A 25,606-nucleotide genomic window follows, 5' to 3' on the forward strand; every position below is an offset into this window, starting at 1 on the left:
TGAAGATGTAATTAGACAAATATATACATTACACATATTTGGATTTTTGCTTCAGAAAATATGTGATCATATTATTTATTTTACTCAAAAGTCTAATTTTTTCACTTAGTTATATTTTGGATCTTTTTCCTTTTCAATATATATATATAGGGATCCGCATTCTTAGATTTACTTAACTACTTCCCTACTAATGGGCATATGAGTTGTTTTTGGTGTTTTGCAGTCATAAACATCCATGTCCGCATACTCGTGCTAGTATTTCCATAGTATTTCCCAAGAATGGACATTTCTGGGCCAAAGGGTATGCCCATTACAAAATTTGAAAGCTGGCTGGGCATGGTGGCTCATGCCTGTAATCCCAGCACTGTGGGAGGCTGAGGCAGGATGATTGCTTGGGGTCAGGAGTTTGAGACCAGCCTGGAAAACACGGCAAGATCTCTATCTGAACAAAACATTTAAAAAATAATTAGCCAGGCCTGGTGGCACATGCTTGTAGTGCCAGCTACTCAGGAGGCTGAGGTGGGAGGATCACTTGAGCCTCAGAGGTAGAAGCTGCAGTGAACCATGATCACGCCACTGCATACCAGCCTGAATGGCAGGGCAAGATGCTGTCCCCCCACAAAAGTTAAACAAAATAATAAAATAATTGAAAGCTAATATCAAATTACCCTCCCAGTAGTTGTGCCAATTTTTCTCATACACTCTGCTGGCATTCCTCTCCGGCACCTGCAGATGCTGTAAATGCCAGAATCATAAAATATTGGAAAGAAAAAGCCTTGGAGATCATCTATTACAGTTCTTTCATTTTATGGGCCAGGAAAATCAAGCTTTAGCTGAGGGAAGGGGCTATATGCATAGCACGTTCATGGCACAGCTGGGACTGAAGCAGATCTCCAGGTTCTTGCCCTCTGTCCAGTGTGTGCAGGGGAGCCTGGCAATCTTTCCAAGACATCCTCTGGAAGGTCATTCCTCCTCCTGCCCAGCAGTCCGCCCCTCGCTCCCGCTTTATCATCATCAGCCCTGCACTGGCCAGATCAGCAGGTCTTTCAATGGAGCATCACACTGCGCCTCAGTGAGTAAGGAGCTCGGAGCCAAGGGAACCTTTCCTTGATATTTGTATCCAAAATTGAATTCAGTCTGCTCAAATGCTCGCTACACTTTCAAAGTGTGCCTTTCCTACCTTCCTTCTGCTGAGCACAATGAAGTTACAGACCCAGGCAGAAGGGAGGGGAAGAAAAATGTATTCTGTTGCATGCAGAAATAGATTTTACTAGTCAGCCATTTAAGGTGGGCTGACTCGGAAACATTTTGCCTTTAATAGGAGTCACTTTGGGAGGACAGAGGCAGAAGGTCCTTCTGGGGCCACTTTCAAGCTGGTGGGGCTGGTGAGATCCTGGAGGATTCTCACGTGCCAGTAAGATAGGCTTCTCCTGAGGATTCCCTAGAGCTTCACAGAGTCCATGAATACAGGTGCCTCTCATAGAATCCTTGCAGGGTAGGCTGAGTAGGGAGGTTATGGAGCTTTCCTCGTCAAATGCTCATTGGTGGTTACAAACCATCTCTCTTGACTCCATCTGCAGATGTTTTCCTTTTCCCCATGAGTCCCTGGACCCATGCTATTTCCTGCAGAGCCATAACGAGCCTGGGTCCTCTATTCTTGGTCTGCTTCCTGCACCCCAGTCCGATCTCATTACAGGCATTTAAAAAAAAATCAAAACAAGCCATCTGGTTATATTACACATTTATTTATTTTTTTAAAAATTGGCCGGGTGCGATGACTCACACCTGTAATCCCAGCATTTTGGGAGGCTGAGGTGGGTGGATCATGAGGTCAGGAGATCAAGACCATCCTGGCTAACATGGTGAAACCCCGTCTCTACTAAAAATACAAAAACAAAAAAATTAGCTGGGCGTGGTGGCGGGCGCCTGTAGTCCCAGCTACTAGGGAGGCTGAAGCAGGAGAATGGCGTGAATCCGGGAGGCGGAGCTTGCAGTGAGCCTAGATCGCGCCACTGCACTCCAGCCTGGGCGACAGAGCAAGACTCTGTCTCAAAACAAAACAAAAAAACAATCAATTCAAACATTTTAGTTATATTTATATTTCTTCCTCTCTTGTCTTACTTCCCCTCATTCTGGCCAATTATAAGGCCTTTTTCTTTTTTCAGACGGAGTCTTACCCTATCACCCAGGCTGGAGTGCAGTGGCACGATCTTGGCTCTCTGCAACCTCCACCTCCAGGGTTCAATCAATTCTCCTGCCTCAGCCTCCCAAGTAGCTGGCATTACAGGCATGCGCCACCACTAACTTTTGTATTTTTAGTAGAGACGGGGTTTCACCATGTTGACTAGGCTGGTCTGGAACTCCTGACCTTATGATCTGCCCGCCTCAGCCTCCCAAAGTGCTAGGATTATAGGCGTGAGCCACTGCATCTGGCCTACAAGGCCTTTTTCACATACTGGCACCAAGAGGCCAAAATTCAGTTAGAAGAAAAAAGTCTCCTGTTTTTGCTACATGTTGCCAGATGTTTTATGCTCCTGTACCTGGGCCTCCTTTTGGTCCTGGTTTTTATATTTCTGATGTTTCTTTATTCTGGAAAGAAAGAAGAGAGATATCACAATAGGAAAAGATGGTAGGAGAGGGGAGGGAAGCTCAAACTAAGGGTTTATTTTACACTGTATTAACACATCATTATAAGGCTTCTGACTATGTCATCCTTGGTACATCCTCAACCCCTAGATGCAATTCATCAACAGGCCTTGTTGATTTTTACTTCTGCAGTATTTCTCAAGTCTATCCACCTCTTTCCATTTCAGCCATCATCACCCTAATTCAGTCTTCCCCCAGTTGGCTCCTGTCAACTTGCCCCTCTAGTGCATTTTCCACATTGTAGACCGAGTAATCAAAAAAGGACTTTTGGCCGGCCGCAGTGGCTCACGCCTGTAATCCCAGCACTTCGGGAGGCCGAGGCAGGCGATCACTTGAGGTCAGGAATTTGAGACCAGCCTGGCCAACATGATGAAACCCCATCTCTACTAAAAAAAATACAAAAATTAGCCGGGCTTGGGATGTGTGGCTGTCATCCCAGCTTCCAGGGAGGCTGAGGCAGGAGAATTGCTTGAACCGGGGAGGCAGAGGTTGCAATGAGCTGAGATCATGCCACTGCGCTCCAGCCTGGGTGACAGAGCGAGACTCCATCTCAAAAAAGAAAAGAAAAAAAAAAAAGAAAGAAAAAAGGACTTTTAAGTCTCATGCCAAATGCTGTAGGAAATAATAATAACAATCATCATCACCATTGTTAAAATTTCTGAGTGCTTACTGTGTGCCAGGCGCCATTTTTAATGCTCTCATGTCTAATTGATTTAATCCTTACAATAATGCTAGATGATTAATATTATTCTGATTTTAGAGATGAACACATGGAATCGCAGAGATGTATGTAATTTGCCCAAGGACACATAGCAGTGTAAGCAGCTGCTTTAGGAACTCAGATCTGTAAGAGTTGTTTAAAAAAATGTTCCAGGCATTAATGTGTGTATATTTGACAATGCTGGAGGGGTCACAATCAAATATAAACTGTTGTACAGGTCCCGCAGGATAGCAGGTGAGTCACTTTCTCACCAATCGATTGGAAGTAGGTGTCTGGGCTGTGAACAATTGCGAAGCTACATCCGGGCCCAGTGGGAAACTGTGAGGGATTAAGGGGGAGGTCTGTCTCGGGCCGGGTCCTGGCTCGAGTCAGGTGGATACTTGTTTTCTATTGCTGGTGCAACCAATTACCATACATTTCATGGCTTAAAAGAACACAAATTCATTATTTTACAGTTATGGAGATCCAGAGACCCAAATGGGTCTCATTAGGCTAAAATCGAGGTGTTGGCAGCTCTGCATCTCCTTCTGAAGGCTTTCCAGGAGAATCCGTTCCCTGCCCTTTCCAGCTCCCTGAGCCTGCGTGTCTTGCCGAACTCCTGGCCCCTTCCAACAATGGCACCACTCTGTGTCTGTCCTCACACCTCTGACTCTGATCCTCCTGCCTCCCTCTCCCACTTTCATAAGAACTCTTGCAGTCAATTCGATGGCTCACACTTGTAATTTTAGCTCTTTGGGAGGCTGAGGCAGGTGGATGGCTTGACCCCAGGAGCTCGAGACCAGGCTGGGCAACAGCAAAACCCCATCTCTACCAAAACATGAAAACTAGGCCCGGCACGGTGGTTCAAGCCTGTAATCCCAGGACTTTGGGTGGCCGAGGTAGGCGGATTACCTGAGGTCAGGAATTTGAGACCAGCCTAGCCAACATAGTGAAACCCCATCTCTACTTAAACTACAAAAATTAGCCAAGAGTGGTCGCGCACACCTGTAATTCCAGCTACTTGGGAGGCTGAGGCATGAGAATCAGTTGAACCTGAGAGGCAAGATTGTACCACTGCACTCCAGCCTGGGTGACAGAGCGAGACTCCATCTCAAAAACAAAAACAAACAAACAAAAAATACTAGCTGGGGGTGGTGGAGTGCGCCTGTAGTTCCAGCTACTCAGGAGGCTGAGGTGCGAGGATCACCTGAGCCCAAGGAGGTCATGGCTACAGTGAACTGTGATGGCCGCCACTGCACTCCAGCCTGGGCGACAGAGTGAGACCCATCTCAAAAAACAAAAAATAAATAAAAGAACTCTTGCAATCGCATTGGGCTCGCTCAAGTAATCCAGGATAATCTCCCCCTCTCAAAGCCCATGCCATATTCCTATCTGCAAAGTCCTTTCATCATGTAAGCTAATGTATTTGCGGGTTCCCGGGATTATGGCATGGATCTCTTGGCAGGGAGCATTATTCTGCCTACCCCAGGGGCTAATGGCATCGTGTGGTGCGAGTGCTCCCCTGGAACCAGGCTCTGTCTAGCCCTGAGAGCACAGGGACCCCAGTCATGTTTACTTTGGTATGGTTCATGTCTGCCATAGTAGATGGGCACATCTTTGATGAATGGATAAATGAAAGAACTGATAAAACAAATACACGTAGTAATAGGTTATCTGTCTTAGGAATGTAAGAAAAAACTGCCACTTTTAACATGGAAAGTTGGAGAGGATCTTTTTTTAAATTTTAATGGGGATTCCATAGTTTGGGCCATGCCAAAATTAATGGTGGTAACTGAGATTAATATATGTAGTGTTTTTTGAGACACAGTCTCCCTTTGTCACCCAGGCTGCAGTACAGTGGCATGACTTCGGCTCACTGCAACTTCTGCCTCCCGAGTTCAAGCGATTCTCCTGCCTCAGCCTCCCAAGTAGCTGGGATTACAAGCACCCATCTGATTTTTATATTTTTAGTAGAGATGGGGTTTCACCATGTTAGCTAGGCTGGTCTCAAACTCCTGACCTCAGGTGATCCACCCGCCTCGGCCTCCCAAAGTGTTGGGATTACAGGTGTGAGCCGCCACGCCCAGCCACTGAGATTAATATTAAGTAGATCTCAGTGCTGAATGAACTTCTGCATTTGCCAGTCTTTTCTTGACATCATTGTCTTTTAACTGGCCCAGGGGGCAGAAGTCTGTTAAAGGAGAAGTATATAGAATCCACTCACTTCTATGGAAGATGCTGGGAAGGTGGGGTGAGAAGTGAGCCCAGGAACAGGCTAGTCTCCCGTGGGGAGTCTCCTTTCCTGGCTGCAGCAGTAATTCTGCCTGGAGCCACACCACTCAGCCCCAGATAGTCAGGTCTTCCAGGAGCTCCCACTCTGGTCAGGATTTAGTTCAAGATATCTTAACATGATTTACAAGGCCCCACCTACTCGGACTCTTTTCTGCCTCTCCAGCCTTGCCCCACATACCACCCAATCCTGTCACACTGGCCTCCTCATGAACACCCACGGCCAACCACCTTCCTGCCTCAGGACCTTTGGACATGCAATTCCCTAATTCTGGAATACTTCTGCTACTTTCTTTTGCCCAGTTAATTCCTACTTATCCTTGAGGCTTGGCCTAAAATCTCATCCTGAAACATGTTTTCTTTAAGCTTCAAATCTAAATCAGCAACCACTTCCTCACCTAGGTTATTTAAAAAAAAAAATAGCATGGTATCAGGAACTTGGGGTGGGGACTCAGACTGACTTTTATCCAACTCCACCACTCCAGAGCTGTGTGACCTTGGGAGATCCATGTAAACCTCCATGTCTCTATTCTTCATGTCTAAAATGGGGCTAATGGTAGTACCTACTGCAGAGAATTGTTACGAGGATTAACTAGGATCATGCATGTAGAAAGTTTGGCAGAGTGCTACTATCAGTAGAAGCTATTATTCTCCTTTATAGCATTGATCAAAATTGTAATTATAAAATTATTATCATATTTTTTGGAAGATGGAGTTTAGTTCTTGTCGCCCAGGCTGGAGTGCAATGGCACAATCTTGGCTCACTGCAACCTCCGCCTCTCCTGCCTCAGCCTCCTGAGTAGCTGGGATTACAGGCGCCCGCCACCACGCCCAGCTAATTTTTGTATTTTTGGTAGAGACAGGGTTTCATGCTGTTGGCCAGGCTGGTCTCAAACTCTATTATTTGTTTCATATCTGTTTTCCTACATATAGTGAACCCTATAGGGGCAACACACCATCCCTTCTGTCCTCCACTGTATCTGCAGTGCCTAGCATGCCACCTGCAATATTGTAGGCTTTCAGTAGATATATGTGGAATGGATGGATGAATGGATGGATGGACGGATGGATTACCTGGGCTGAGTCCCATGAAAAAGTGCCCCTTTGTCGGGAAATAATATTATTAAAGAACATTGTGTGGGAAGTTTCGATTGTCAGAATCTGGACTTATTAAAATTAGACCTTGTCAGGCACAATACTCACTGTCTCTTCGTTTCTGGGGCCTGTTCTCATGCAGGCTATTGTGATGCTCATTGCCAGGCAGATTTATGAAACATCTCGACAGGGCTTACATTCCATATGTTACAATTTACACATTCCTGCTGAGGTCAAGGTGGGGAATGGCATGCATGCTAATAGCTGTGTTTCTCCCATGAACTTTCACATAAACCCTCTTTCCAGCTCGTTTTACTGATATAATATACTTTTGTAAACGATTTTTTTCAAGGTCATAAATGAACGCTTCCTAATTTCCATTTTTCAGAGGATTACAAGTCTAGAAAGGGCAACTAGAGGTTTCTGAGCCTAGCTGCTTCCACTGGCAGCAACTTTATCTGAACCATCCTCAAAGATCTCCAAGGAGACAAAGGACCATATTTCTCAGTGGAGTCCCACAACTTCCCTCCAGTTCTCCCTTCCTCAGGTCTCAAGGATACTACTCCAGGGGATGATGGCAGTGTGTGGTGTTGATCCTGCAATATAAGGATGTTTGAAGTCCGAGAAAAAGTGCTCTTTTGTAGAAAACATCCAACAAAATTGCTCAAACAAAATGGCCAGTGTTGAGCCAGTTCGCATGTGGCTGGACGCCTCCCCCTGAATTTCTGCTTCTTGGCAAGGAGGCCGACCAACATCAGTCTTCCTGTGCCTTAATTTTCCTTCTGACCTGAATTGTCAGTCACACTCCATCTTTGTTCCATTTGTCAAAACGCCATCGTTTTCTCTCTTCCCTGTGGTAGTTTCTTTTCTATTGTTAGAAAAGATAATAAAATAAAAAGTCAGAACTGCTGTGGGTTGATGGAAACAGGTCTTACTGGCTGTGCAGTTTAGCCAGTCTCCCCCAAGCCAGTCTCATCTTCAGTGTTCACAAACCGTGGAAATCATCTCCTGCCAAATAACTCAGGCTCCATCAGGAGCCTACAACTCACAAAAGAATTTCCGTCACCAATTGTTCTGTGTTGGGGCCACGACATACTGAATGGTGGGTTCCCATAACAGGGCACATTCTCTTCCCAGCTAAAATATATTTACATAAAATAGTAAGCTCAGTACAAAAACAATACACTATTTTTCTAAGAGAAATGTCTGGTAGGTCTGCGTTTTGAAGGGTCTGTTGCTCTAGAGACACACGTTGTTTAGTACTGACCTGGGCCTGTGTTCAGGAACCCCAATAGCAATTTCATGTGAAGACAGGATAACTAAGACATTTTAGATGCTGAGGAGAAAATAATTCTGGATGCTCCCGCAATCATGAATTGTTTTCTCCCCATTGTTAACATTATTTGCCCAAAGAATGCCTTTTACCACAGAATTTACAATTCAAGACCTACATTAGGTTGTGTTCTAAATGCTGCTTAAAGGGAAAAGTGATTTTTTCAAATATCAATAAGTAATACCTTTTTCTGTCCTTGTAAATTACCATTCTAAAATTTGTTGGGATCATTTACTAAATAGATTGATTCTTTTTTTTTTTTAAACAAGGATTATTGGGAACTGAATTGGGCAGTTTAGTGAACTCATAAAGATAATAGCCTATCAACTTCTAGAGAGAAAACGTTAGTTGCACATATTGGTTCAAGACTCATAATGGATTTGGATTTCTCAAAAGCAATGCTAGAAGTTAACAGCAAAGAGCAATGTCTGCAAAGTCTGAGAAAAAAAAATATGTTCAATGTATAATCATATAAACAGCTAAATATCAGTCAAGAAAAGGTTAGAATAAAGTTATTTTCAGATACACAAAGCTCCCTCAAGTGCATCCCCGCCTTTTTTCATCCCACGCTGGGCCCCGGGACTGACCTGTATGGATTGCACCAGTGGACTTCTTAGCCTTCCACTTCCAGTAGGGTTTGGCCAATGGGAAATAGTGGCAGAGCCTGGAGGGAGAAAGAAGAATGAGGTCAGGCTCTGTGTTCCTTGGCTCCTTCCCTGCTAAGTCAGCTCAAGTTAACCATGTTCCTTTCAGAAGTTCGGCCTTTTTATACAGTAGGCTTCTTCACTCTCTCCAGCAACTTCAATTCCTCTGTCTGGGTTCCAGAACCACTCCCTCCTCTTCCCTCCTTTCTCAGCCACAGGGATGGTACGTACTCCCTACAGTGTCTGGAGCCAGGGGACTTCACTACCCCTCACTCGTTTCCCTTAACCCTGCCTACACCTTTTAAAATAGACCCTTCATTACAGCCTGGCCACCATGGCGAAACCTTCTCTCTACTGAAAATATAAAATTATAAAAATTAGCTGGGCATGGTGGTGTACACCTGTAGTCACAGCCACTTGAGAGGCTGAGGCAGGAGAATCACTTGAATCTGGGAGGCGGAGTTTGCACCACTACACTCTAGCCTGGGCAACATAATGAGACTCTTTCTCAAAAAACTAACCAACCAACCAACCAAACAAAAAACCAGACCGTTCATTAAGTGTTCCTCGATTGCCCCACGTGAATGTGTTTCCACAGAAGCTTGACTAACACTGGTACCCGGATGACAGGGAATGGTTTTACTCATTCCTCTAAGACGCTATAGCAATTAGCATCAAAGGCTTTAGAATCACTTCAATCTGAGCTCTGCCATTTTCTTTTCTTTTCTTTTTTTTTTTTGAGACAATGTCCCTCTGTCGCCAGGCTGGAGTGCAGTGGCATGATCTTGGCTCATTGCAACCTCGGCCTCCTGGGTTCAAGCGATTCTCATGCCTCAGCCTCCCAAGTAGCTGGGACCACAGGCACGCACCACCCCACCCAGCTAGTTTTTGTATTTTTAGTAGAGACAGGGTTTTACCATGTTGGCGAGGATTGTTTCCATCTCCTGACCTTGTGATTCGCCCGCCTCGGCCTCCCAAAGTGCTGGAATTACAGGCGTGAGCCACCGCGGCCAGCCAGCTCTGCCATATTCTAGCTGTGGGACTTTGGACAAATGACCAGCTCTCCATGTCTCATTTATAAAATGAAAATTTTAAAATGACTTTTCACCCAGGATTTTTGTGAGGATCAAATGAGATAATCTTTTTTTTTTTTTTTTTTTTTTTTTTTTTTGAGACGGAGTCTCGCTCTGTCGCCCAGGCTGGAGTGCAGTGGCGCGATCTCGGCTCACTGCAAGCTCCGCCTCCCGGGTTCACGCCATTCTCCTGCCTCAGCCTCCCGAGTAGCTGGGACTACAGGCGCCCACAACCGCGCCCGGCTAATTTTTTGTATTTTTAGTAGAGACGAGGTTTCACCGTGGTCTCGATCTCCTGACCTTGTGATCCGCCCGCCTCGGCCTCCCAAAGTGCTGAGATTACAGGCGTGAGCCACCGCGCCCGGCCCCAAATGAGATAATCTAAGAAAACCTGTAACGTGGTGCCAGTCATTTAAGAAGCATCTATAAAAGGTAGTTACTCTTTATCATTAGTAACCTCCTGCCATTTCTAGCCTGCCAATGGCTGCCTGCAGCACAAACAGGCCAAATGGCCCGAAGGAAGCCCCAAAGTTTCATTTATGTATCCTGAAGGGGTGCAGAAGAAAGCTGGACCAAGTGGCAAGCTACCTGCCTCTAACCCTCGAAGGGTATCCTGGGTGAGGAACACTGCTGTTGCTTTTTTGGGTTAAACCCTGACAGGCAGGGTGGGGCATCCTCTGGCCCTGGCTCCAAGTTCCACCCACAGTCCTTAGTTCATGACCCTGGTGCTCGTTGCCAAAGATAAAGGAGTAACTGGAACCAAGGCACATTTCTTAGAAGAGATGTGATCCCAAATACCTGACTGAGTATCTCTGGCTCTCTTCCTGATGTTCTCAAACAGCCAGAACTGTTTCAGTTTTGAGCATCTGAATCCCTGCCTGGGGTATCTAACTCCTCTATCTAACTACACGAGAAGCCCAGAAAATCAACCTTGATGGAGTTCTGTCTTTTAACAAATGTGGAAGGTGCCAGTTTGCCCCGTGAAGCCATTTTCCTTTTTTCTTTGCAATATTCCATTAGCTCAGTCCTTCAGGACTGCTTGTGTGATGGAAGGTGTGGAAGGGAGAGGTGAGAGTGAGAAGGCCCAGCTCAGTAAATGAGAGGTCACTGTGAAAGAGAAGAGCAGAGACAGGATTCATGTGAAGAGCACAGAGAGAAAGGATGAAGACTTCAGCAGCACACAGTCTGGCTCCCTTAACTCAGTGCTACTTATGAGCCTCTGGGTTCTAAAAATGCGGAAACCTCTGCATTTTCTTCTCCCTGTGACCATCAGAAATAGCCTAGCTCTGAGATCTTCTGAGAGCTACCATGTTAAAAATCCAAGTGGACGTTTCAGTAGAGCTGGCTCTTGCTTTATTGAGATACAATATTGGTGTGCTCACGCATTCCCCCCCCCCCGCTCTACTAAACCCTGGCAGATGAAAATTCAAGTTCAGAGAGAGGGAGAGAGAGGAATGATACTGAAGAAAAACAACATCACCTTGAGATTCCCAGAAATAGCAAATTCTTTTTGCAACTCCCCCACAGTGCACTGGCACTACTGTTCACTGTATTTAACAAAAAAATAATAATTTCAGGCACACAGCACAGCTACTGTACGAAGAAGGTATGCTAGAATTTGATACAAACAAGAAGCAGGTGGATCGGACTTTAGTTGACATTGTACGGTGAAAACAGATTCTGTGGCAATGCAATTTAATTGTACTTGGGGCTGTGGACATTGGCATAATTGGACCGCACAGTAGATTTGACTCTGAGCATAAGCTATCCCAAGCACTGATGCCAAAGAGGTTTCCCGTTTCCTTATCTCCACCTCACTTCCTTCTGGAATTCTGATGCTGGGTCCTCGAAACTGAAGACTGCTTCTCTGGCTACCCCACATTCTACATGGCTAACTGTGGGAAACCCAAACCTCCCAGCCTCCATTTCCTCATCTAGGAAACCGCAAACAACCTCTAATTGAAATGGTTGCTGTGAGAAGTGGAGGGAATGTACGAGAGAGCCTAGACACTCAATTAGTGATGGCTAATAATAATAACTACTATTATGGAACAAAAGGAGGAGGAGGAGGGAAGGAGGAGGGAAGGAGGAGGGAAGGAGGAGGGAAGGAGGAGGGAAGGAGGAGGAAAAGAGGAGGACAGCGAACTTTAATTACATAAAGAAGTCACCCCCCAGAGCCATCTGGGCAGCATAAGAGTGATTTTATAGGATGCTTTAAAAAAAATCTTAACGTTCTCTTAAATGAGCTTGCTAATTTTCTCCATAGGATTATTTCTTTGTTTCTAAACTTCTGCATTTTATTCTGTTTTAATTATATAATATTTTAGAGTTGACATCAAAAAGTGCATCATCTGTTTTTATCTTTTTCAGCCTCATCCACATCCTTGGTTACTGTTGCTCAGTAATCCTGGGGTCACCCAAAGTACTTTTGTTCTAAAGACCTTTTAAAGGAAGCCAAGGCAGAGGTTTAGAAAATTTGTTTGTAGACAAAAATACATCAAAACAACCAAGGGAGTTATTCCTCTCTGGGTTAATTATTTTTAATGCCTTACTGGACACGTTTGAAATGCTTTTCAGGTCTTTTGGGAGTCAAATTAGGAGTTTTTTGTTTGTTTGTTAGGAGAGAGTTTTGTTTGATTTTTACATCTTGGAACTTGATCTTTGGTAAATGTCTGCATGTTTGCACATTGCGTAATATTCACTCCCCCTCGCACCGCACACCCCCCCCAACCCCAATGCTGTCAGGATTTCATCAGCATCAAATAGGCAAATAATACAGGGTAAAGAAGATTAGCAATTTCCGTGTGGCCCTCTGGTTATCTTCCTTTGACTGTGCTACTAAATGCAGCTCTAAAACACATGTGCTTTGGGGTTTGATCAACCAGTCCCTTCAATACAGTTCCAAACCAGAAGAGCTCCCCCTTCGGGTATCCTTGTTGCTAAACCTGTATGAGGCATCATTGACTTAATTCAGGCAAAAAGATGCTGTCAGTACTTGAAGTATCTTTATACGTCAGGTCTTCCTCCGTGACGTAGGAGAATGCTTTCCTAATTTTCACAATATAGTGATAAGCGAATTATTTACATACTCACCAGGGGCCTTCTCTGTGAAACTTAATGAAATGGACTTCAGTCTCCCTGAATAACACAGGGAGCAACTGGAGAGAATTCTTGGATCTAGTAAAAGTGAGGGTTGTTACAAGGATACTTCTTTTTTTTTTTTTATTTTGAGACAGTTTCACTCTTGTTGCTCAGGCTGGAGTTGCTCTGGCCTGATCTCCACTCACTGCAACCTCCGCCTTCTGGTTTCAAGCAATCCTCCTGACTCAGCCTCCCGAGTCGCTGGGATTACAGGTGCCTGCCACCATGCCCAGCTAATGTCTGTATTTTTAGTAGAGACGAGTTTCACCATGTTGGCCAGGCTGGTCTTGAACTCCTGACCTCGTGATCTGCCCACCTTGGCCTCCCAAAGTGCTAGGATTACAGGTGTGAGCCACCACACCTGGCCATAAGGATACTTCTTACAAGAACTTGCACATCCTGCCTCAATCATGACCCAATCCTGAAGCACGGCCAGACTGTAAGCAAGTTGAGAGCCAGGTTTGTGCATCCTGGTTTAGTTACTGGGCCTGTAAAAGGTACTCGGTAAGTGGAAACCAATGAATGCTGTTCCAGAAGGATAGATTTTATTTCCTGGCCTTGGGCAAAGCTCTGCCACTAACTAAGTACATGATCTTGGGCAGATCGTATCAATAATATCTTATCTGAAAAATGAGAGGTAGGATTAGAAGCTTTGTAAAGTCCCTTGCAGTTGTAACCTGCTGCAACCTGCTGATTCAGCCTGGTGAGAAATCGTCCTATGCATCCTGTGCCCACTGAGTGACAGCTGGGAAGGTGCCAGGCTGAGTTAGGACAACAGAATGGTGACACTTAGATTCCTCTTGCCCCAAATAATTACTTAAAATATGTACAACATTGCTTTAAAAACGAACAAGGCTGGCTGATTCAAATATTCTCATCTTTTGACAAGAGCTCTGTTGATGGGATTCAGAAGGGAACTGCAGTCTCTATGGCCCTCTCTAGGCATGTTACCCACCTCAGATGAACAGGTGACTTTTTTTCTTTTTAAAATCTGGTTTCCAAACACAGAGATGGTCAAGGAGCTGCTTTGGCATCATACACCCATCTCAGATCCATTTGTGATAGACATATGAGAACTGTGTTCAGGGACTCCAGTTGCCTTTAAGGAAATAGGGCAAACTTGACCTAACAGATGTTCATGTTTATCCAATAATAATAATGATACACTGTGTTTGTTTGGAACATGAGTAAATTGTTCATGCAACTTCAAGGTCCCAGTGCAAAATTCTGGATTCAGACACTGTGGATTTATCACACCCACTGGGGGTTATTGGCTTCACAAACCTCTGAATGGATTATCCTCTTCCATTAGAGTGGGCTCATCCTTTCCAAAAGATAACATCTTGTTTCTCTGGCCTGAATTTCCCTTGACTTCTTTCAAAACACAATTTGTGAAAACAATGTGTGAGAACACATGACAATGGGAAGTGCTCAGCGGGAATACTGCAATAAATATGTCAGGTATATAAACTAGCTGATGATATTTATTTGGTTCTTAAGAAATTTTCTTAAGAAAGTACTGGGATACAATAAATTACAATACTTTTTCAACATCTCAGATTTCTCCAGTAACGCATATATGCTGGCAGACCTTAGTGAATCAAGCTAATTTATTTGTAAATCATCAAAGGAAAGCATAAAATATATGTCTCCAGGCAAGTGAATGGACTGGGAAGCCAAATTGGGCAACAGCAGTATTTTCCTAGGCCAGAAGTAAACATGTCAACATGGTGACGAGGGTTTTGTCCCACTCCTGGCTGAACTTTGAAGGGTGAGATGGCTAATATCGAGGGACCCGGCTTTGTAGTTCTTTCTCACAAAGCATTCCATGAGTCAAGAGAAGGACAATCTGCAGCATAACCCAGAGAACTAGGTCAGAATAATATTTCTTAATGGAGATTCCTATGATGTATTCATTACAGCAGTGGTTCAGAATTTTCTGTGCCTTGATAGGTTGTATTTTTAAGTAGGCACCCATTTTTAAATTTAATGTGATATAAAACTGAGTTCCAAGGAATCCCTATTATGTAAGTGGTAAAAAATGATGTGGAGGAGAGGAAGCAAAATACGTGCATATCCTCATATACACTATAAGCCAGTATTCCAAAGATGATCTCTGGGAACATAAAAGTTTATGCTGCCCTTGATTTGTGTGGTTTTAAAAAATACCGGCAATATTTAGGGATCTTGGAGCATAACATCAGAACAGAAACTCTTTGCCCTAAATTTGCCTGTGCTATCTGGCTTTCTTTCTTACTGCTCTACATAGATTCTTCCTCCTTTCTAGTTAAATGAGCTTGTCCATAATTCCCTTTGTGGACTGCATTTCCACATGACTTGCCTATTCTTGTATTTTTTTTTTTTTCCTGACATTTGTTGAGCTTGGGGAGGGACACCCTCCAGCTCCACTGGGTGGGATGGAGGAATCTAGCCCAACTCCCCTTCCCCATGAGGTTTTTTTCTTTTGACTCCAGCTAAAAACGATGTCTCCATCCCTTCTTCTATTTATTTATTTATTTATTTAGAGATAGAGTCTTGCTCTGTCACCCAGGCTGGAGTGCAGTGGTGCGATCTCGGCTCACTGCAAGCTTCGCCTGCTGGGTTCATGCCATTCTCCTGCCTCAGCCTCCCGAGTAGCTGGGAGTACAGGCGCCCAACACCACGCTCAGCTAATTTTTTATATTTTTTAGTAGAGATGGGGTTTCACTGTGTTAATCAGGATGGTCTCTATCTCCTGACCTTGTGATCCGCCCGCCTCGGCCTCCCAAAGTGCTGGGATTACAGGCGTGAGCCACCGCACCTGGCCTTCCATCCGTTCTTCTAACAGTGCCCTAAGGCACAGTTTCTCAGTCTCAGCACTATTGACATTTTAGGCTGGATAATTCTTTGTTCTGGGGGGTCTGTCCTGTGCATTACATAATGTTTAACAGCATCCCTGTCCTCTACTCACTAGATGCCAGGACTGTGCATCTAGTGATCCTATCTTACTGCAAGTTGTGACAAAAAATATCTCTGGACATTGCCAGATGTCCGCTGGGGAGCAAATCATCTCAGTTGGGAACAACCACTGCCCAAGAGCTCTCACCAAATCGTTCGCAGATTCTGGAGAACAATGGTCAGGTCCTTCGCAGCGTTTGGATTCGGGTTCAAGTTAACTGATGATTAATGAATAAAAGATGCTTTTAAAAAATTACCGGATTGGGCGTGGTGGCTCACGGCTGTAATCCCAGCACTGTGGGAGGCCGAAGCAGGTGGATCACCTGAGGTCAGGAGTTCAAGACCAACCTGACCAACGTGATGAAACTCCGTCTCTATTAAAAATACAAAAATTAGCCAGGTGGGGTGGTGGGTGCCTGTAATCCCAGCTACTTGGGAGGCTGAGGCAAGAGAATCTCTTGAACCGGGTGGCGGAGGTTGTAGTGAGCCCAGATCGGGCCACTGCACTCCAACCTGGGTGACAGAGCAAGATTCTCTCTCTCTCTCTCTCTACATATATATATATACACACACATATATATATATACACACACACACACACCCCCCAATAGGTACACTCTAAAAATTAACAAATCAGGTTAATTTGAATCAGGTCAGATCTCCCAGAAAACTACAAAAAGTGACTACATATTGCCTCTCTCCTCTTAAGAGTTTACAGAACCATAATTTTAATGCTGTGAACATTGGGTTGAAATAAACTACCAGAGAATGTCGCTGCATCTTTTGAAACATTATTGCTGAAGTCACTAACCATTGTCTGATAACTCTTATAGAAAGGTTAGTATGGCAAGTTCCTCTTTGAGTTTAGTACTAGAAAAAGTTCATCTCTTCTGAAAAACTAGGTTACTTCCCTTTATTGCATCATGAAAGATACATAACCAGTGCTATTTTCCCCTTTCTTACTTGGCTGTCAGGAAGTTCAGAATTGTATTACGCTCAATTATAGTAACTATCTGCATCCTTTGATTCTAATATTAATTCAATCTTTTTTCTTCTCATTAGCCCCACTTAGCCCATCTTTTACCCTTGTTCCAATGGCTTTCTTAAATCTGTCATTTTTTTAATAAAACAAAATTTTAAGCAAGTGAAGTCCTTATTTACCATCAAAAGTAGAATACTTTGAGAGTAAATGGAGAGAAATTAATAATTAAGCTGGGACAACAGCTTAAGCTGAGACTGTCCTGGGCAAAATCAAAATGTGGTGTCACTCTAGATACAAATAATAAATAAAAGAGATAACATTTGTGCCATTCCCAGGTTGGGGATAATTAAAGATAAACATGTGCCCTACATAGAGAATGAAAGCTAACTTATGTGCTTCTTATTTATCTTGTGTCACATCTGTTGATTAGAGTTTAATATTTATCATTTCTTGGGAAATTTTGTAATTAACCTCTATTGGTAGAGAAAAAAATATTGGGCTTTCTAAAATGTATTTAATTTTTCCGAGGTAAGTGGGGGGCGCTTCTTTTAGATCTGGAACAGTGATCACAATAGAAGTTTCATTTGTTTGTGATTTATGGAGACTTGGAATAAATGTACTATTGACCAGTGTCAGATTTCTAATGACTAGATCTTGTTTTTCTTAAGCAACTTCTCATAAACTTTTGTCATATTTTGAACAGCAAGCTGATACTGTGTTCCAGACCGTTTACAGTGCTATTAATAAATGCTATGTGGTAACTCCAGGAAGAGGATCAAACTACTTTTTCTCCCCATTGGCTGAAACCAATTTCCTGCTCATTTTGAAAAACATGGGATTACCAATGTCCTTGACATACACTGGGTATTTTGTAAAGAAACCCATTAAAAATAAATGAGATTCAAAATTTTAACCTAAAGGCTCATAGTCAAAAAGGAAATCATTGTCAGTGCCTTGGTTGCAAAGTCTTTCATATGTGAAAGAGTGAGATTTCAGTGTGGTATAGGTGAGTTTAAAAGAAGATAGAAATTACTTTCTGTGTTTGTTCAGAATCATGCTGTAATTCAAGCTCTTGCAGGCTCACCTGTTTTAAGTCGTAGCTAATATTTTCTGATTGGAAAAATTGGAGGTTTAATAACTACCAGTTATTGATTTCTTACTATATGCCAGGCACTATGAAAGCAATTTACATATTGTGTTTTAATTTGTTCTCAAAACAACCCTGTGCGGTGGTGGTATCATTAGCCCTGTTTTACAGTTTTGAAAATTAAAGCTCAGAGAAAATAAGGAAGTCACCCAAAGCCATACAGAAAATAAGTAGCAGAGGAGGCTTTAAATTCCAGTCATCTGATCCCAAAGCCCTGCTCTCTATACTATTGTAAACTTCTACAGTAAGAAGCTCTCTATGTGAAAATTATAAGGTTCAACCCTTGGCCCAACAAGATGGCCAGAGAACAGTAACAATAACCGTAGCAGTGACACTTAGATAGCACACATTCTATGCTATGTATTGTTTTGAAAGTTTATATATATGATCTCACTTACTTATCACAACAGCCGTGCATGAAAGATAGTATACTCACTTAAAAATGAGGAACCGTGAGAGCAAGCAATGTGCCCCAGTGTTCTGAATAGACATACTCCTTTCCACACGTTCACATGTAACAATGCTGTGATGGTCTTCTGCACTGTCCGGCACTTCATAGTTTTCAAATCACCTATGGATGCTTTATTTCGTTTTATATCATCTCCGTTTTACAGATAAAGCTACTGAAAAATTGAGAGCTGAAGCTATTTCCCTAAGATCACCGTAACTGGCAAAGATAGGACTTGAGTTCAGGTGTTTTTATACCTACCCCAGAATTATTTATCCTGGACAAAGCTGCAAACCTGAAATGTGGCTCTAAGGAACAATGCAGTTCTAAGATTTTCAATGCAATTCTAAGATTTTCAGACTGTTAACCTATAGACTTCTGTACTAAAAGAAGAAACCTAAGCTTGATTTTCAGGCAAAAGCCACATATTTCCTGTTTTAGGGTCCTGATGTAGCGCAAAATGATTTAAATTTCCTTCTAGATGGCAACAACCTCGTTTAAGGTCAGATACAGAAAGGTTTCTCTTCCTGCCCTTCTCCCTGATCCAACAAGAACGAAGATTACTACCTTTTCTGAATTCACACCAATATCAATACTAAGCCTATAACTTACCAATTAATTAGAAGCATAGAATTTATGTCTATATAGATAATAGCCAACATGCATTGAGTGCTTCCTAAAGGCTAAGAAATTTACATGCCTTACCTTATCTAGTCCTCATAACTTGCCATTATTTTTTATCTTGAAGAGCAGAAAATGAAGTTTCTCACAGGTTAAATAGCTTTCAGAGTCACTCAACTAGTGGTGATTTTAAGCCAGCTATTTAAACAGCTGCCCTGCTGATTCCCTAAAGCCCAGTCTTGTAGGCAGAGATTTATCCAGACCAACCATTCCAAATCCTTCAAACCCTTCCTGCATCTGGACAGTAAGGTGGAATACTTCCTAAACACACTGAAATGTGAGTGTGGGCAGAAGGCAAAAGGAAGTGAGGGCTGTCTGTTGCTCCTCATTCCCATCTCACCTTTAGTCATTCTCTAGTCTTACAGATCTCCTTGTTCTTTTATAGCAATTACTACAATATGAAAATATTTCATTTGTTTCCTTGTAATGTATCTGTCATACCTACTGGAAAAAAAACTGTGAGAACAGGGTGAACCTGTCAATACCTTGTGCTTCTACTTGCTGCTACAGTGCAAGACAATCTTTGTTGCATGGTGAGTGAGTGAATGAATGAATGGCACCGAAAGGATGCTTTATAAAAAGGATGGGGAAGGTGAGCTATTCCATTTTTCTGGTGGACAACTTGACTTTTTTTAAAAAAGGCTTGAAAACAATCATTTCCAAAAGGCAAAGAATGCCCCGATTTGCCAAGATTTACGGAGAGCCACGGTTAGGAACTTCAAGAGCAATTGCTGCTTAAACATTGTGTCTGATTTTTGTCTTGGTAAGCCTCTGCCAGGAATTCTGTCCATTCCCCTTTCTCACTCCCGGGCGCTTTCCTCTTCTTCCACCACTAATGAATACACATCCTTCTGCTGACCAGCGGCTGCATATCCCAGTTCCCAGAGGGAGGCCCAGGTAGCTCTTCACTACTGGCGAATCCGTTAATCTGAATGAAGAGTCAGTGCCTCCTCCGGGTGGATTTTTGTGAAGCTAAACTGACCTCTGGGGGAAATGCATTCTACAGAAAGCAATGCCTTTCTCCCTCTAGTCATCTTTTTTTTTGTTTCCTCTTATTCCTTTGCTCTCAAATATATCCTGCATACTTTTCTTTAAAAACATATTATCTAAGAAGACTCCAAATGCAAACGGTTGAGATTTTTCCTTTCCACCTTACTTTCTGAGCCACCACTATGTTATAGACTGCTCTAAAGAATATCCCCTTCCTGTCCTGCTGCACCCTCCCCCCATATTCCTAACTCAACCTTGGATACTTTTACAACATATATTCAGTTTGAAAGATAATACTGATACCTTGTTTTATATGAACATTTATACACCAGGACCCTGGCAAGGGACTGACTTCATTGGGATACTTTATGGCTTAATACATCTGAATGATTTATATCTCGTTTTGTCTAAGCATTTATGCTAATAAATTTAACAGATTCTCCAGCACTGCCTGGTCCTTCGTTTTCTTCAGGGGGTCAAAGTGAGAGGAAAATAAAGCAGGGTGTTACTAAAGAAATAAGAAATTGGCCAAACTTATTTAGAACACAAATAAAATTACTGCACAAATAAAATCTCTGCTTACAGTTAAGCTGGAATGGCAGTCAAAAAAAGGGTTAAAAAAAGTTCCTAGACGCAGGTAGATTTCTGTAATTAAGCCATTTCTCAAAGGGGAAGTAAATGTGACAGAATATTTAGCAAGCTAATTTACTGAGGAATATTTTGTTCCTATATAATTAAATTCAACACTGAGGTAAAACTGACAACTATTAAACTGAGGGCAGTTGGGAGAGGGAAAGGGGATGAGATAAAATCCAGTCTATAAAACATATCCCGTTATCTTTTACAGGTTAAAAAACACAAAAGAAATACTTGGAAAGAATTGTCTAAGATGGAAAGATTTTAAGATTGTGTTTTTTTTTTTTTTTTTTTTTTTACAGGTGCAGAATAATTTTTTTTCCCCCTCTCTCATGGTTTTTCTTTTCCCCATTTTTTTTCCTGTTGTTTGCAAAGTTGAATCTGGGGTCAGGAGTTCTAATTGTAACCTCAGACTGGAATTCCAGATGGTGCGCTCAGGACTGGAAGCAACTCTCAGTTCATCAATTTCATGGGCCCACATATCTGCTCTGGCCACGGCCTGGCCTCCATCCCCACTGTGGCATTAATGCAGAACAAATTGAGACATATCCTCTATATAATTAGTTCCAGAATTTAAAAAGATTTACGGTATAATAATAGAGGCAGCGCCGCGGAATCCTTTCACTGAGGACTCTCGGGGAGCTCGGGGACCATCTCGCGGTGGCATCAGAACAGACGGGTAACCCCGTGGCTCCAGGCACTGCGAACTGGGGGAAAGGGGGAAATTTTGCACCGCACTCGGCAGTACCTAATGGTTCCTGGCCCCCAGACAGGGTCAGAGAGGAGAGTTAGAACCGTAAGTAGGGACTGGTTAAAAAAAAAATTGAGTTCATTTTGAAATGATCAGAAGAAGCTGGGAGTAGTTATCAGAAAAGCTCCTCCCTTGCCTTTTTTTTTTTTTTTTTTAAATTAAAGAAATGATGTTGAAATTTTTACCGCCAGTGCGGGGCTGAGAACCATCCTAAACACTTGCCCCGCAGCCCCGAGTGGGCAGATTCCGAGGAGTTGGAGTCGGCGGGGAGGGGAGCAGCAGCTAGCTGTAGGGCTGTCTTGCGCGTGGGGCTCCGGGCGCGGGTCCCGGAGAGAGGTGCTAGTCGAACGCCTGTTCCTCTCCCGCGACAGGCGGCAGCGAGGTCGAGCCACTCTTTATTACAGCCGGCGGGCCCCGCGCGCAGGGTGGCTGTCACCGCCCTTGACCGATCGCAGTGCTTTGGGGTGTTTATTCAGTTGTCCACGGCCGCAGGGTGTCTCCCGGAGGGCGGCCCGGGCGTGCGCACTGGTCCCTGGGGTTGCGGCTGTATAGCAGCCCAGCTCCGCGCTCGGTCAGATGTAGTGAACAGCTCCGGGGTGAAAGTAGGGATTGAGAGATCCTCACTGCCCTGCTCCCATCCAGCCTCGATTTTTTCATATGGCAATAATTATGCACCTTCGAGGCGGAGATGCCTGCGCTTTGCCAGTGTATCAACGCCACACGGTTTTCCAGGGGCTCTCCTTGCCTCTGCATCCTACTAGCTCTAAAGAGGCAGAAGGGTGGTGGGTAAAACCTCCAACCGGATGTTGAGAGACCTGGGTTTCAGCTCGGCTTTGCCACTAACTTGTTTCCTGTCCTTAAACAGTAGTAGTAACAAAAACTGTAAAGCTGATTGAGTCCAAGGTCAACACTATTCTCCTATCTAATCCTCAGAACAACTCTATGAGGTGGGCGCTAGTATCCCATTATCCCGTTTGACCAGTAAGGAAACTGAGGCTCAGAGAGACTGCGGAACTCGTCTAGGGTCACACAGCTGTTGGTTACCTGGCAGAGCTGAGGTTCCATTCTGGGGCCACCAATCCCTTGCTTTTTACCGCTGCGCTCCATAGCTTGCCTCTCTTTCGTCTGTCTGGGCCTCAGTTTCCTTCTCTGTAAAACGAGGAGTTTAATCTGCAGCTTTCTTTACCAATCGGTGGTTCAGACCAGGAACCTCTGCCACAGATCTCGGAGCTGACAGGGGTAAGAAGGTGGGTGAAATAAGGGAGCGCCCAGTTTTCCACAGCCTGCTTTTCCCTGGGACCTCGCGTAGGGCGGGCCTCGTGAGCTAAAGGAGGTGCAGGAGAGCACCTATCTTCCGCGGCGGGTGAAGGTGCTACCTGCCTTCGAGCTAGGCTGTGAGTCCTGGTGCTTATCTCAGGGCGCCAAGGCCAGTGTAGAGGGCGAGTTCCCCTTGGGTAACCTCAGGTCTCCCGCAGAGAACGTTATCCCCAAGAAAGAAGAGGAGAGAGAGTCATGGAGCGCCCTGAGACTGCAGGAGTACGTCAGTTCCCCAGCGCTGGCTTAGGGTCGCCTAGGTTTCCGGGCATGTGGATCCGTGGGGGTCGAACGGAGACTTCCTGTCGGGTCCCTAGGGTCCTCCGACTGCGGCTCCTGAGTTTAGCACTTACTTCTCGGCCCCGCAGGCTGCAGGGAACTCCTCCCACCTCTTAAGTCAAAGAAGTCGAAGTCGGGCGAGGGGGCACCCCGGGGTTCGCACCGGTGCTCTTCCCCCTCCCCCCCCCCAAGGATTCTGAGAAAATAAACGGCAGAGGAGAGAGGAGTCCTACATTTGCTTGGCTCCCCTTTCCTCCTACCCACCCCTACACCCCTTAATCCGGGGCAAAAACTTATTTTTAAAAAATGTTGGCAGAGATTTACGTGTCTTTGCCCTACCTGGGTTTCACAAAGACTCACATTCAAGCCTGCCTCCCTCCCTTCAGATAACCTCCTCTCCCCCCGCTAAAAGGGCCAAGGATGGTAAAAGAAGAAACAATCTCTATCTTTTCCTTTGGAAATGAAAGCCCCTGGCTTTTCATAAAGGGCTCCTCATCCCTCAGTGCTTGAGTCCTAGTTAAGAAAAACGACTTCCAAGTAGAAATAATAGGCGGAGAGAAGGAAGGGAGATACAGGGATCTGGGGGGTCCTAAATTTTGTCTCGCGAGTCGTGTCTCCACTCAACAAACCAAACGCCTGAGCCCCGCGAAAGGTTTAGGGATAGAGCGTGTGGGAGAGGACTGGGCAGACAGCGTAAGGGGCAGTGTCTTGGAGAATCTTTCTTTTCTCAATAATGATTTTAAAAACTTCTCAGTGGAGACGAAGCAAAGTCAAGCAGCAAAGGTGGCCTGGGGGGCAAGCGGAGGGCTCAAGTTCCGTACCTTTACCCTCAGGGTCTCCTGCGCCTACGAGATGCGCATCCCCAAGAAGTGCGCCCTTCGACTAAGTCCTGGACCCGCACACACTTCGGGTCCGCAGCCAGAATTTAATAGCGAGAACGTTTACGCAATGCAAGCAAAAAACCAAAGCGTAAAAAATGACTATGTCATTTATTGAAACGCCACTCTGTCAAACTACAACTACTTTGCTTCACATGTTTGGCTGGAAAGCTTGGAGCCCCAGCCCGGGCCAGCCAGGTACAGGAGGCCGGACTGCAACCGGTTGCTTCCCTCCCGTCGCGCCTGGCTGTCCCACGCTGCGCCGTCGCTGCTGCCTCCTGGCGCCCCTGGGATTTTATACGCACCTCTGAAACACGCTCCGCTCCGGGCTCCCAGTTCTTCTCCTTGCCTAGGGGTTCCTTCCCAATAGATCCTGACTCCTTTAGAAGATCCAAAAACCAAACCAAAACAACCCCCTTCCCGCCCCAAACACCTGCTCTGGGGCGCGGGGCTGCCAAACAGAGACTAGATGAAGGAAGTCAGATTTGGCGAAGCTCTTCGAGCTCCCAAAGATTCGAACACTACCTCGCATCCGTGGGCCGATGGAGGCTCTCCCTACTCCACTTCTTGGTCCCCCTAACTGGCTTCCGCCTCCTGGTCAATCACTGAGCAACCAGAATGGTATCCTCGATCGGGGTCGCAGGCAGTGCTCGGCGGAGTGGCTCCAGGAGTTACCCTCTCCCTGCCGGGCCTCGTATCCAGATCTTCCCCTTCACCCCTCCTCCCCAAACTGGGCGCCAGGATGCTCCGGCCGGAATATACGCAGGCTTTGGGCGTTTGCCCAAGGGGTTTCTTCCCTCCCAAACTAGCCGCTGTTTTCCCGGCTTAACCGTAGAAGAATTGATATTCCTCACTGGAAAGGGAAACTGCTGCTGACTCCGATTTTAGGTATACGGCAACCGCCCTCCGCCGGGCGCAAACCTCACCAAGTAAACAACTACCAGCGGATCGAAACACGCCCGGGTTATAACTGGTGCAACTCCCGGCCACCCAACTGAGGCACGTTCGCCTTCAGTACCGACCTCTGGAAGCCACAAAGGGCCACCTCTCTCCCCGGTGACCCCAAGATCATGGCCACCCCCTACCCGACGGCTCCAGAAGCAAGAGCCAGACTCAAGGGTGCAAAGTAAGAATATACACTTTTCTGAAGCCTGAGAGAGTTCTCTCTGCGCTTTCCTGAAGTTCCCGCCCTCTTGGAACCTACCTGCTCCTCCCTCCGAACCACTCTCTTAGATTAATAACCCCATCTCTACTCCCACCGCATTCGACCCTGCCCGGACTCACTGCTTACCTGAAGGGACTCTCCAGTGAGACGAGGCTCCCACACTGGCGAAGGCCAAGAAGGGGAGGTGGGGGTAGGGTTGTGCCACACCGGACAGCTGAGAGCGGGTGTGGGGTTGAAGAGGAGGGTGTCTCCGAGAGGGACGCTCCCTCGGACCCGCCCCCACCCGCGCTGCGAGGGCGCCCCCAAGGAGCAGCGCGCGCTGCCTTGCCGGACTTGGGCTGCTTAGTGAATGGAGCGGCCGAGCCTCCTGGCTCCTCCTCCTCCCCGCGCCGCCGGCCCCTCTTATTTGAGCTTTGGGAAGCTGAGGGCAGCCAGGCAGCTGGGGTAAGGAGTTAAAGGCAGCGCCCACACCCGGGG

General features: G+C 45.1%; 1 long non-coding RNA gene across 4 annotated transcripts; it reads right to left on the reverse strand.

Moving 5' to 3' along the window:
- Nucleotides 1–2,501: 2,501 nt before the first annotated feature.
- On the reverse strand, nt 2,502–25,354 carry LOC126936361 (uncharacterized). 4 transcript variants are annotated; one of them, XR_007719431.1, is made up of 5 exons: nt 25,256–25,354; nt 8,651–8,727; nt 7,291–7,598; nt 5,571–5,723; nt 2,502–2,589 (listed from the first exon to the last, which is right to left on the reverse strand). It is a non-coding gene; the product is annotated as an uncharacterized LOC126936361 (long non-coding RNA). The 4 variants fall into 4 exon arrangements; XR_007719432.1 differs by adding an exon at nt 22,538–22,642 and having other exon boundaries at nt 5,571–7,598; nt 25,256–25,331; XR_007719430.1 differs by having other exon boundaries at nt 5,571–7,598.
- Between the last annotated feature and the right edge of the window lie 252 nt (nt 25,355–25,606).

This window comes from Macaca thibetana, chromosome 14, assembly GCF_024542745.1.
Source record: "Macaca thibetana thibetana isolate TM-01 chromosome 14, ASM2454274v1, whole genome shotgun sequence".
Taxonomy (NCBI): domain Eukaryota; kingdom Metazoa; phylum Chordata; class Mammalia; order Primates; family Cercopithecidae; genus Macaca; species Macaca thibetana.